Raw genomic sequence first — 12,100 nt, forward strand, 5'->3', positions numbered from 1 at the left:
TTTGGGGTTGTAGTCCCGCCTCCATCGAGTTGTAGCCAACCCACGCGATTTTAACTTGATTGACCTTGTTGAGCCCGCCCAGCAGGCTCAGCAGGCCAATTAAGGGCCACCCGGTTACAGGTGACGTCACAGACTGAAATTTCATCTGTCAAGAGGTTTTGATGAAATATCAGCGATTCACAGCTGTTTGAAGCTGTCAAACACTGACAGTCTTACTTCTAACCTGAGTCCTTCTGCACAGACTCAGTTAGAAATCTCTCCTGCACAGAAAGCTGAAGGCTGTCACTTTTGACAGTTCGCAGCCATTCTGCTTTCAGTGCTGGTGAGATGAGGGACTCCCGGAATCTAAAGAAAAGCTGAAAAGGTAAGAAAAGGTCATTTAAACTTCTTTAATCACTTTAGACACACCAAACACACTTACCTTTGCACTCATGCACACATCACTCACCTGAACACCGGACATCTCGACCCCTCCAAGCCCTTCATCCCGACGGCCCGCCTCCTCTAACTTGGCGTGGTTTGGAGCCGTCGGGAATCCCACACTTCAGGAATAAAAATAGGGATTAGGCTAAAAACTGCCTGTTAACTACCTGTTAACAGGCAGTTAATTGGCACTAATCCCCTTCCCGCCTCGGGGAGGCGGCTCCCAGTGCGGGGCGGGTACCCGCCTCCTTTGAAACTGGCATGGAGGTGGGTTTGGGTGCGGGATGGGGTCGGGACCCCTGATTTCGGGATTTTAACCCCCCGCACGCCTCCAATCCCGACTCCACGGCCCAGTGAAAATCCTGCCCAATGAGTGGGCAGTAAGTTGGCAGATGGAGTATAATGTAGGGAAATGTGAGGTTATTCACTTTGGTAGGAAGAATAGAATATTTTTTAAATGGTGAGAAACTTTCAAATGTTGGTGTTCAGAGAGATTTGGGTGTCCTCGTGCAAGAAACACAGAAAGCTAGCATGCAGGTACAGCAAGCAATAAGGAAGGCAAATGGCATGTTGGCCTTTATTGCAAGGGGGTTGGAGTATAAGAGTAAGGAAGTCTTGCTACAATTGTACAGGGCCTTGGTGAGACCACACCTGGAGCACTGTGCACAGTTCTGGTCTCCTTATCTAAGGAAGGATATACTTGCCTTGGAGGCGGTGCAACGAAGGTTCACTAGATTGATTCCTGGGATGAGAGGGTTGTCCTATGATGAGAGATTGTGTAGAATGGGCCGATACTCTCTGGAGTTTAGAAGAATGAGAGGTGCTCTCATTGAAACATACAAGATTCTGAAGGGGATTGACAGGGTAGATGCTGAGAGGTTGTTTCCCCCTGGCTGGAGTGTCTAGAACTAGGGGGCATAGTCTAAGGATAAGGGGTCGGCCATTTAAGACCGAGATCAGGAGGAATTTCTTCACTCGGAAGGTAGTGAATCTTTGGAATTCTCTGCCCCAGAGGGCTGTGGATGCTGAGTCGTTGAGTATATTCAAGACTGAGATCGATAGATTTTTGGACTCTAGGGGAATCGAGGGATATGGAGATCGGGCGGGAGAGTGGAGTTGAGGTCGAAGATCAGCCATGATCTTATTGAATGGTGGAGCAGGCTCGAGGGGCCGTATGGCCGACTCCTGCTCCTAATTCTTATGTTCTTATGTCGTGTCGGAGGGAGGCCGGGGGGGACGCGGAAAATGGCATTTGTTGATATATTCCTGCTGCTCATTAAACAACAGGAGACCGAATGCTCCACACACTACATAGGCTGCCTGGGACTCAGACAAGGAAAGCACTCACGGGGTTAATCCCTGACTCTAGCCCTGCCTTTAAAATTATATATTTTAAAAAAAAGGTGATGAAATCATTCACCTGTTACCTGCCCAGGAACTCCCTTTCTGAGGCAGTACAAAGATTCACTCTGCGAAGACAGGCATCGCCAGTTCCTTCTCTCAGACCAATTAGCCACAGAGAAAAGAGGTTTTCAGGCGCACCGACTAACTCTCTCACCTATAAGCAGGTAAGCAATCGGACTTTGAAAGGGTAGCTGCATGCTTGCTGCTTGAGGTTTAAGTGAGGGAGACGAAAGCTTCAGGAAGTGGGAGAGCGCTGCACACAGACACACCTTCCCCCATAATCCTTGGCTTGGCGACGGTGTATTTGAATTTTCTCTCCCCAAAGGTTTTTTTTTGGGGTGGGGTGAAGAACAACTTAGTGCCAGTGTCTCGTGCTTTGTTCTCGCTTGCCTTTATCCTTTGAAAGTCACCAGAGAACAGGCTGCAAACTTGGCTCCTTTCCTTCAGCTTTAGTCGGGCAACAGGAGAGAGAGAGAGAGAGAGAGAGAGAGAGAGGGGAATAAAAAGCTACACTTTTTGTATTGGAGCTTCTGGGTGATTAATAGTCGTCCTTCATTTTTCAAATTAGGCTTAATGCGTTTTAGGGGAGAGCTACACTCCTGATTGAATCTGGGTTTCCTGATTGTAGGGGGCACATTCAGAGTGAACAACAAAAAATTGCATTTATATAGTGCCTTTAATGTAGTAAATAATAATAATTCAACTTTGTCATTGTACAACGAAATGTGATCTTGCAAGCTCCCATGAGTCCAGTACAAATAACATTAAACGTAAATAGCACCGTCCTGGGAGAAGCAAAGCCGCTGCGTCTGTGTGCGCCGCCATTCCATTTCCACCATTCCTCCTGTCCGACAATCTTCAGCCCAACGCCCGGGCCTGCTTACCAGTCGCCCCTCCTGGGGCTCCGTCCGTGACCTTCTCACCAACCGCCCCTCCTCGGGGCTCCTTCCGTGACCTTCTCACCCCTCCTCGGGGCTCCTTCCATGACCTTCTGCACCTGGTCTTCCCTGATGGTCACCCCTCCAGGTACCAACCAGGCCTGGCTCTGTTTAGCTTCCAAGCCTTGAGCTGGTGACCCTGTCCCTGGTCCCAAGGTGCTTCACAGCAGCAATTATCAAACAAAATTGGTCACCGAGCTACATAGGAGATATTAGGGCAGACAGCCAACTGCTTGGTGAAAGAGGTAGGTTTTAAGGAGCGTCTTAAAGGAGGAGAGAGAGGTAGAGAGGCGAAGAGGTTCAGGGAGGGAATTCCAGAGCTTAGGGCCCAGGCAGCTGAAGGCACGGCCACCAATGGTGGAGCGATTAAAATCGGGGGATGCGCAGGAGACCAGGATTGGAGGAGCGCAGAGATCTCGGAGGGTTGTAGGGCTGGAGGAGGTTACAGAGATAGGCAAGGGGAGCGAGGCCATGGAGGGATTTGAAAACAATTTTGCCGTTAGGTTGTAATGACATGGGAGAACAGCTGGTTTATAAGAAAGACTTGCATTTCTATAGCGCCTTTCACAACTTCAGGACGTCCCAAAGCGCTTTACAGCCAATTAAGTATTTTTTGAAGTGTAGTCACTGTAGGAAACACGGCTGCAATTTGGCAGGGCAAGATCCCACAACCAGCAATGAGATGCATGACCAGATAATCTGGTTTTTTTGGTTGAGGGATAAATATTGGCCAGGACACCGGGGAGAACTCCCTGCTCTTCTTCGAAATAGTGGCCGCGGGATCTTTTACATCCACCTGAGAGAGCAGATGGGGCCTCGGTTTAACATCTCATCCGAAAGACGGCACCTCCGACAGTGCGGCACTCTCTCAGCACTGGCACTGGGAGTGTCAGCCTGGATTTTTGTGCTAAAGTCTCTGGAGTGGGGACTTCGAACCCACAACCCTTCAGACTCAGAGGATTATTGTATAGATGTACGCACACACACGCTGATCTCCAGTAGCATTGCTCAACTGGGAGTTTGGTGCATATAGGATGTGACGTTCAGCTGCTAAGGTGGAATTGTGTTAAATCCGGCCTTTCCCTTTGAGGTCCCTGCTCAGGTAGTCCTGGCAGGGAAGTAGTCTAAATCAGGACAGTTCGAGACTGGTTGCCAAAAGATGTTTCTGAAAGTAGGCAGCTGCATGTAAATTCTCCAACTTCAGCCCCTGGGTTATATTAAGTTAAACAAAACAATAAAAATCAGACTGATTTTCTTTATTCCTTAAAGATTGTTGGGTCAGCCCAGTGGGCACCACTCTCTCCCCTCTGAGCCAGAAGGCCGTGGGTTCAAGTCCCCACTCCAGAGACTTGAGCACATAAATCTAGGCCGACGCTCCCAGTGAGGTGCTGAGGGAGTGCCGCACTGTCGGAGGTGCCGTCTTTCGGACGAGACGTTAAACCGAGGCCCCCGTCTGCTCTCTCAGGTGGACGCAAAAGATCCCACGGCCACTATTTCGAAGAAGAGCAGGGGGAGTTCTCCCCAGTGTCCTGGGGCCAATATTTATCCCTCAACCAACATCACTAAAACAGATTATCTGCTCATTATCACATTGCTGTTTGTGGGAGCTTGCTGTGCGCACATTGGCTGCCGCCTTTCCTACATTACAACAGCGACTACACTTCAAAAAGTACTTCATTGGCTGTAAAGTGCTTTGGAATGTCTTGAGGTCGTGAAAGGTGCTATAGAAATGCAAGCATTTCTGTTTTTCTTTTTAAAATTTGATGTCTAAAATGAAGTTAGATGCATCATTTATATTTCTATATACATGAGAGAGCGATGTGGATAGATTACATAGATTGGGAAGACAACCGAGAGAAAGAACAAGTTTAATTTATATTGTGTAGAACACTGTTGGATTTTGCATTCCCCTTTCCCTATATCATCCCTAATGGCCCAGAAATTTGGGTCAGGGGGCTTCCCGTGGGTGCAAGCCCCCGACCTGCACTTACCTAGCGCGCCGGCCGTTGTGCTGTGGGCCCGCGTGGGATTCCGATCCTCGGCCTGCTCCAACTGCCGGCGCGCAGTGCTTGTGTATCCCAGGGGCGCAGTTAGTTCGGAGCGTCCCCTGGGATCACGTGGGCCATGGAGAGCCAATGGTAGCAGGGAATCTCTATTCATAGATTTGACAGGAAGACCTGCCAAAACTACAAATACAAATCAGCCCCAAAACATCACTAAAACTTCAAATAAATTTTTTTTTAAATCACATTTTTAAAATAACTATAAATTACATAAAATAACTATTTTAAACAATAATTTAAATTTTTGAAAAATGAATTACAGTTTTTAACGGGGCTAAAAATAAACGTACCTTTCTTTAAAGTATTTAAAAATAATAAACCTGTGGAAAAAATGTTTTAATTTTACTTAATTCACCACTTACCTTGTTAAAAGCAGGCCTTGCGACTGCTTTTTAAAAACGTAGCTGCTGGAGACTTACCCTCCTGGAGAAATCTGGAAAAAAAAGATAAGTTCCAGGCGTACGCACTGCCTCTCCGGCGCATGCGTTCGACCTGTGAACCCTTTCTTTCAAGGGGACGGAAGTTCCGGTTTCCCGCGCCTGCGCAGTGCATGCACGAAACCGGCACTTTCGTTGGCCCTACGGGTGAGTACCCAGCGCGTACTCGCCCGTGGGGACCCGAATTTCTGGCCCAATGGGCCTTGCCAATGATGAATGCTGCTATGTAAAGACGCTCTCTTCCTCCTGCAAAGATGTCTGGCAAACCTCTCTTTTCAGTATGAGGAGGAGGACCAGAGATCTCAGGTGCGTTATTTCCGTCGTGGCGATGTTGCGCGCCAGGGGTGCAATTCGATTTACCACCTTGCGAAAGAAAAAGTGGTTTGCCAAACATTACCCCTTTAAGGGATGGCGGGCTGCCCCTTTAAGATCAACTGCAATCAAATTGTTCGGCACTTGAGTTTCGAATTTGCCTGCCGGCTTCAGACCAGCCTATGAGCAGGCCGCGGGGCGTGACCGCTACCCGATGATACTGCAGAAAACAGGTGGCACATTTGTTTATATTTTCATATCAATCCAACACTCTTTATCCATATCGAGCTTGCAGCCAAAGTCCAGCTGGATTTGTACTGGGTCAATTCCAAATTCATGTAGAGGTACGGGTTGCCAACAAAGGCTGGGAGTATCCCAAGAGGCTTTGTCACATGACCTCCAATCCTCCCGCCATTGTTCGCCCGACACGTCCACTCTTGCTCGGGCCTCGCCTTCCTGTTCCAATTACCATCGCCGAATCCCCCACTGTCAACATCCTGGGGGCCACCATTGACCAGAAACTCAACTGGACCAGCCACATAAATACAGTGGCAACAAGAGCAGGTCAGAGGCTGGGTATTCGGCATTGAGTGTCTCACCTCCTGACTCCCCAAAGCCTTTCCACCATCTACAGGGCACAAGTAAGGAGTGTGATGGAATACTCTCCACTTGCCTGGATGAGTGTAGTTCAAGAATTTCAACACAATCCAGGACAAAGCAGCCCGCTTGATTGGCACCCCATCCACCACCTTAAACATTCACTCCCTCCACCACCGGTGTACCGTGGCTGCAGTGTGGACCATCTACAAGATGCACTGCAGCGGCTCGCCAAGGCTTCTTCGGAAGCACTTCTCAAACCCGCGACCTCTTCCACCTAGAAGGACAAGGGCAGCAGGCGCATGGGAACACCACCAGCTCCAAGTTCCCCTCCAAGTCACACACCATCCTGACTTAGAAATATATTGGCCGATCCTTCATCGTCGCTGGGTCAAAATCCTGGAACTCCCTCCCTAACGGCACTGTGGGAGTACCTGCACCACACGGACTGCAGCGGTTCAAGAAGGCGGCTCACCACCACCTTCTCAAGGGCAACTAGGGATGGGCAATAAATGCTGGCCTTGCCAGCGACGCCCACATCCCATGAACAAATAAAAGAAAAAGAAATTGGAAAGCGGGCAGACTCTCTGTTATCCGGTTAGATGAATCTCGACTATCAGTCAAACAGCCATCACCCATATAGACACACATTTTGTTTTAATATATGCCTCTGATTTTTCTCCCGGGTCTGCTGGCAGTGTTCGGGCGAGTCATCTGTGATTCATGGTGACACTAGGGCAATCCTGGAGGGTGTGGCAACTCGATTTGCAAACCCCCTGATGTAAGAAAACTACCAGACACTTGGTCTAAGCGTTAAACAAAGCTTTAATCAACTGTTTTACAACATGGAGGTCTGGTTGTGTCCTTCACTAGTTCCTGTTAAGAATGTCCTGCGCAAGCTGGGCCCGTGCCCGAGTATTTATACTCTCCCTGGACACCGCCACCCGCAGGCCGCTCAGTATTATTTCATAAGTCTTTCTTTCATGGATGATTGATTCATGTCACCCCCCCTGTGCAGAAAGAAACCCGAACTGATTCCCTCGTCTGTGCCAAGTTAGCAGCTCTCCAGCAGGGTGAGGCCGGGCAGTGGCAAATCTATCAGGCGGGTGCTCTGCTTGCTATCTCGTCACCCCTGTTGCAGCGCTAACAGGGAGTCTAGTATCATGAGGTGCCAGTCACTCCTTTCAACACAATGTTTACGACTGGCTGAAGGACAGAGGGCGCAGATTTAAGGTGATTGGCAAAAGAACCAGAGGCAATGCGAGGAAAACCTTCTTTTATGCAACGAGTGGTTAGGATTTGGACTGCGCTGCCTGATAGGGCGGTGGATACAGATTCAATAGTAGCCTTCAAAAGGGAGTCGGATAAATACTTGAAGGAGAAAAAATTGCAGGGATGTGGGGAAAGAACGGGGGAGTGGGACTAACTGGATTGCTCTTCGAACGAGCCGACGCAGACGCGAGGGGCCGAATGGCCTCCTTCTGTGCTGTATCATTCTATGTTGGCCTGAGCGCGAACACTGACGTTGGTGCGCCTATCCTGCCAATGGATTTGCAGGATCTTGCGGAGGCAGCGTTGGTGGTACCTCTCCAGTGCTTTGAGGTGTCTGCTGTACATGGTCCATGTCCCCAGCATCGAAGCTTTGACCACGCTCAATCAGCTCCGATGGACGGGTCACATCACCCGCATGCCCAATACGAGACTCCCAAAACAAGCGCTCTACTCGGAGCTCCGACACGGCAAGAGAGCCCCAGGTGGGCAGAGGAAACGCTTCAAGGACACCCTCAAAGCCTCCTTGAAACAGTGCAACATCTCCACCGACACCTGGGAATCCCTGGCCCAAGACCACACAAAGTGGAGGAGAAGCATCCAGGAAGGGGGCTGAACACCTCGAGTCTCTTCGCTGGGAGCAAGCGGAAGCCAAGTGCAAACAGCGGAGGAGCGCACGTCAACCCAAGCACCCCACCCACCCGCCCCTTCAACCACCGTCTGCCCCACCTGTGACAGAGACTGCAGGTCCCGCATTGGACTCATCAGTCACCTGCAAACTCGTTTCTAGTGTGGAAGCAAGTCATCCTCAGTTCCGAGGGACTGCCTAAGAAGAATCGTTCTCTGATTCTATCAGGAATCCAGGAGGAGCTCGCGCGCCAGAGCTCGCACTAGGGGAACCATTCCCCAGGACGAGTCAGTGCTTTCGGGAGCGCTGGTGGGCGTTCCACTGTAGCAGCGGCTCAGCCCCCGGGCCGGTTGCCGATCGGCCCCAGCGCAGTCCCTCCTGCCTTGTGACCTCACAAGTCATAGAGGGCAGCGGGGTCAGAGGCTGCTGCAGCCACGGCCGAAAGCCACAGCAGCCAGGCCTTCCCTACAAATGTAGCCCCGCGAGCCAAGCCCCGCGTACCTGAAATGAAAAGCAGCAAAACGTTGGGGCCGCTCAGCAGGGTCCGGGAGGCAGCCTGTGCGGAGAGAGAAACAGAGTTAACGGTGCAGGCCGGTGACACTTTCGTCAGAACTGGAAGAAGTTAGAGATGGAACAGGTTTTAAGCAAGTGCAGGGGCTTGGAAAGAGGGGAGGGGAGGAAAGAGCTAAAGGGAAGGTCTGTGATAGGGTGGAAGGCAGGAGAGATTAAAACTGAGCTGGGGTAGGAGAGGGGGTCTGTTCAGGACTTGCATTTCTATAGCACCTTTCAGAACCTCAAGACATCCCAAAGCGCTTTACAGCCAATGAAGTACTTTGTGAAGTGTTGTAATGTGGGAAACACGGCAGCCAATTTGCGCACAGCAAGCTCCCACACACAGCAACGTGATAATGACCACATCATCTTTTTTTCGCTGTCGGCTGAGGGATAAATATTGGCCCCAGGACACCGGGGATAACTCCTTTGCTCTTCTTCTAAATAGTGGCCGCGGGATCTTTCAGGTCCATCTGAGAGAGCAGACGGGGCCTCGGTTTATCATCTCATCTGAAAGATGGCACCTCCGACAGTGCTGCACTCCCTCAGCACCGCCACTGGTGCGCCAACCTGGATTATGCGCTCACGTCTCTGGAGCGGTTTACTGCCAGGGAGAATGGCTAATCCCAATAGGCCTAACTCCCTCCACTAATACGAAGGGTTGCAACTTAGCTGGAATTGGAGTGAGCTTTCTGGAACGTTCCAAATTGTAAACTGGGTACCATGGGGGTGATTTTCACTCAGAAGTCGGGAAGGAGGCGGGACTACAACTTTCGGGGTTGTAGTCCCGCCTCCATTGAGATGCGGCCAATCCACGCGATTTTAACTTGATTGACCTTGTTGAGCCTGCCCAGCGGGCTCAGCAGGCCAATTAAGGGCCACCCGGCAACAGGTGACGTCACAGACCGAAATTTCATCTGTCAAGACGTTTTGACAGATGAAATATCAGTGTTTTACAGCTGTTTGAAGCTGTCAAACACTGACAGTCTGACTTCTAACCTGAGTCCTTCTACACAGACTCAGTTAGAAATCTCACCGGCACAGAAAACTGCAGGCTGTCACTTTTGACAGTTCGCAGCCGTTCTGCTTTCTGTGCCGGCTGGATGATGGACTCCCGAAACCTAGAGGAAGGAAGGCTAAAAAGGTAAGTACAGGTAATTTAAACTTCTTTACGCACTTTAGACACACCAAACACACTTACCTTTGCACTTATGCACCCACCACTCACCTGAAGACTGACATCGCACCCCCTGCAAGTCCTTCAACCCGACGGCCCGACTCCTCTAACTTGGCGTGGTTTGGAGCAGTCGGGAATCCCACACTTCAAGCTTTAAAATAGGGATTAGGCTGAAAACTGCCTGTTAACTACCTGTTAACAGGCAGTTTATTGTCACTAATCCCTTCCCGCCTCGGGGAGGTGGCTCCCAGTGCGGGGCGGGTCCCCGCCTCCTTTGAAACTTACATGGAGGCGGGTTTGGGACGGGATGGTGTCGGGACCCCCGAATTCAGGACTTTAACCCCCCGCACATCTCCAATCCCGACTCCACGGGTCAGTTAAAATGGAGGCCCAAAAGTCTGCTTCTCCCACACCATCGAGACATCATTCGCTGAGACTTCAGATCCCTTCATAATCTCAGCAACAGTCAAGCCAATCCCGGAACTTTAAGTCATATTGCTCTGCTCTTTCTGCTGAATTCACATCCCCTTCTCCAGTTTGAGACTTGCAAAATGTGCCAACCCTTGACTTAATAGTGAAACCCTCACTTTCGTTCCCTTCAGTCTCGGAACACGGAGTTCTTGATGACTGCTCTCTTGGGGTGAATTACCAAACTAGACGTAAACACGACAGAGGTGAGCTTCGTAAACAATGGCTCTTCTGCTGCAGAGCGGCTCTCTTGAGATCTACTGTTTGCCAGATTGTTGATGAAGGAAGGAAGGAAGGGAGGAAGGAAGGAAAGAAAGAAAGACTTGCATTTGCGTCGCGCCTCTCATGACCTTAGGACGTCCCCCGACGCTTTACAACCAACGACGTACTTTTGAAGTAGAAACAGAAACACTCAGCAGGTCGGGCAGCATCTGCGGAGAGAGAAACAGAGTTAACGGCCCAGAAATTCGTGTCGGGGGCTTCCCGCGGGTGCAAGCCCCCGACCTACACTTACATAGCGCGCCGGCAGTTGAGGCCTGGGCCTGCGTGGATTTCCTGTCGGTGGCCCGTTCCAGCTCCCGGCGCGCTGTGCTGGCGTGATCCAGCGGCGTAGTTAGTGCGATGCGTCGGCTGGGATCACGTGAGCACTGGGCAACCAATCGGAGGAGGGAAAGTCCATTCATGAGTTTGACATAAGACCTGTCAAGCTCATGAAAACTCTGGGCGCCCAAAACAGTACTTAACCTTAAAATAATTTTTTTTAAAACATCACACTATTTAAATCAACTATAAATAACATTAAATAACCATTTTAAACAATAATTTTAAATTTTTGAAAATCAGAGCTAAAAATACACTTACCTTACTGTAAAGTATTTAAAAATAATAAACCTGTGGAAAAAATGTTCTAATTTTAATTAATTGACCACTTACCTTTTAAAATGAAGTCCTTACGTCTGCTTTTTTAATGTATAAAAGGTGGAGGCCTTCATGCACGGGCAAACCTGTCAAAAAAAAGGAAGTTCAACGCGCACGCGCTGCCTCATACGTCGCACGCGTTTCACCTCTTAACCCCTGCTTTCAGGGGACCGGAAGTGCCGTTTTCCCGCGCATGCGCTGTGCATACAAGAAATCGGCACTTCTATCGGGTCCACGCGTGGGTACGCCGTGCGTACTCACGCGTTGGGACCCGAATTACTGGGCCATTGTTTCAGGTCAATGACCCTTCATCAGAACTGGAAAAAGTTAGAGACGTAAATAGGTTTTAAGAGGCAGGGAAAGGGGGGAGGGGAGGAAAGAACAAAAGGGAAGGCCTGTGATAGGGTGGAAGGCAGGAGAGATTGAGGGCAGGATTTTCATTGGGCCGTGGAGGCGGGATTGGAGGCGTGTGGGGGGTTTAAAATCGCGAAATCGGGGGGCACGAACCCATCCCGCCCCCAACCCGCCTCCATGCCCGTTTCCCAGGAGGCGGGTACCCGACCCGTGCTGGGACCCGCCTCCCCGAGGCGGGAAGGGGATTAGTGCCAATTAACTGCCTGTTAACAGGTAGTTAACAGGCAGTTTTTAGCCTAATCCCTATTTTTATTGGTGAAGTGTGGGATTCCCGACGGCTCCAAACCACGCCAAGTTAGCGAGGTGGGCCGTCGGGCTGAAGGGCTTGGAGGGTTCGAGATGTCCGGTGTTCAGGTGAGTGATGGGTGCATGAGTGCAGAGGTAAGTGTGTTTGGTGTGTGTAAAGTGTTTAGAGAAGTTTTACTTCCCTTTACTTCCCTTTACCGCCTTCCTTCCTTCAGGTCTCGGGAGTCCCTCATCTCATCGGCACAGAAAGCAGA

General features: G+C 50.2%; 1 protein-coding gene across 2 annotated transcripts in view; it reads left to right on the forward strand.

Moving 5' to 3' along the window:
- The window catches only part of LOC147099529 (epidermal growth factor receptor kinase substrate 8-like protein 1), a 99,031-nt gene that overhangs the window by 27,246 nt on the left and 59,685 nt on the right, over positions 1–12,100 (forward strand). The window contains exon 1 of one of the 2 annotated variants that reach the window (XM_085969760.1): positions 1,879–1,991. The exons of the other annotated variant lie outside the window; for it this stretch is intronic. The gene's annotated coding sequence lies outside the window, so the exon portion shown is untranslated. Of the gene's footprint in view, positions 1–1,878; positions 1,992–12,100 lie in introns of those variants that run through there. 2 annotated transcript variants of the gene reach the window in all.

Source organism: Somniosus microcephalus, chromosome 28 (assembly GCF_052327205.1).
Source record: "Somniosus microcephalus isolate GS21.2 chromosome 28, FLI_Smic_1.0, whole genome shotgun sequence".
NCBI lineage: Eukaryota > Metazoa > Chordata > Chondrichthyes > Squaliformes > Somniosidae > Somniosus > Somniosus microcephalus.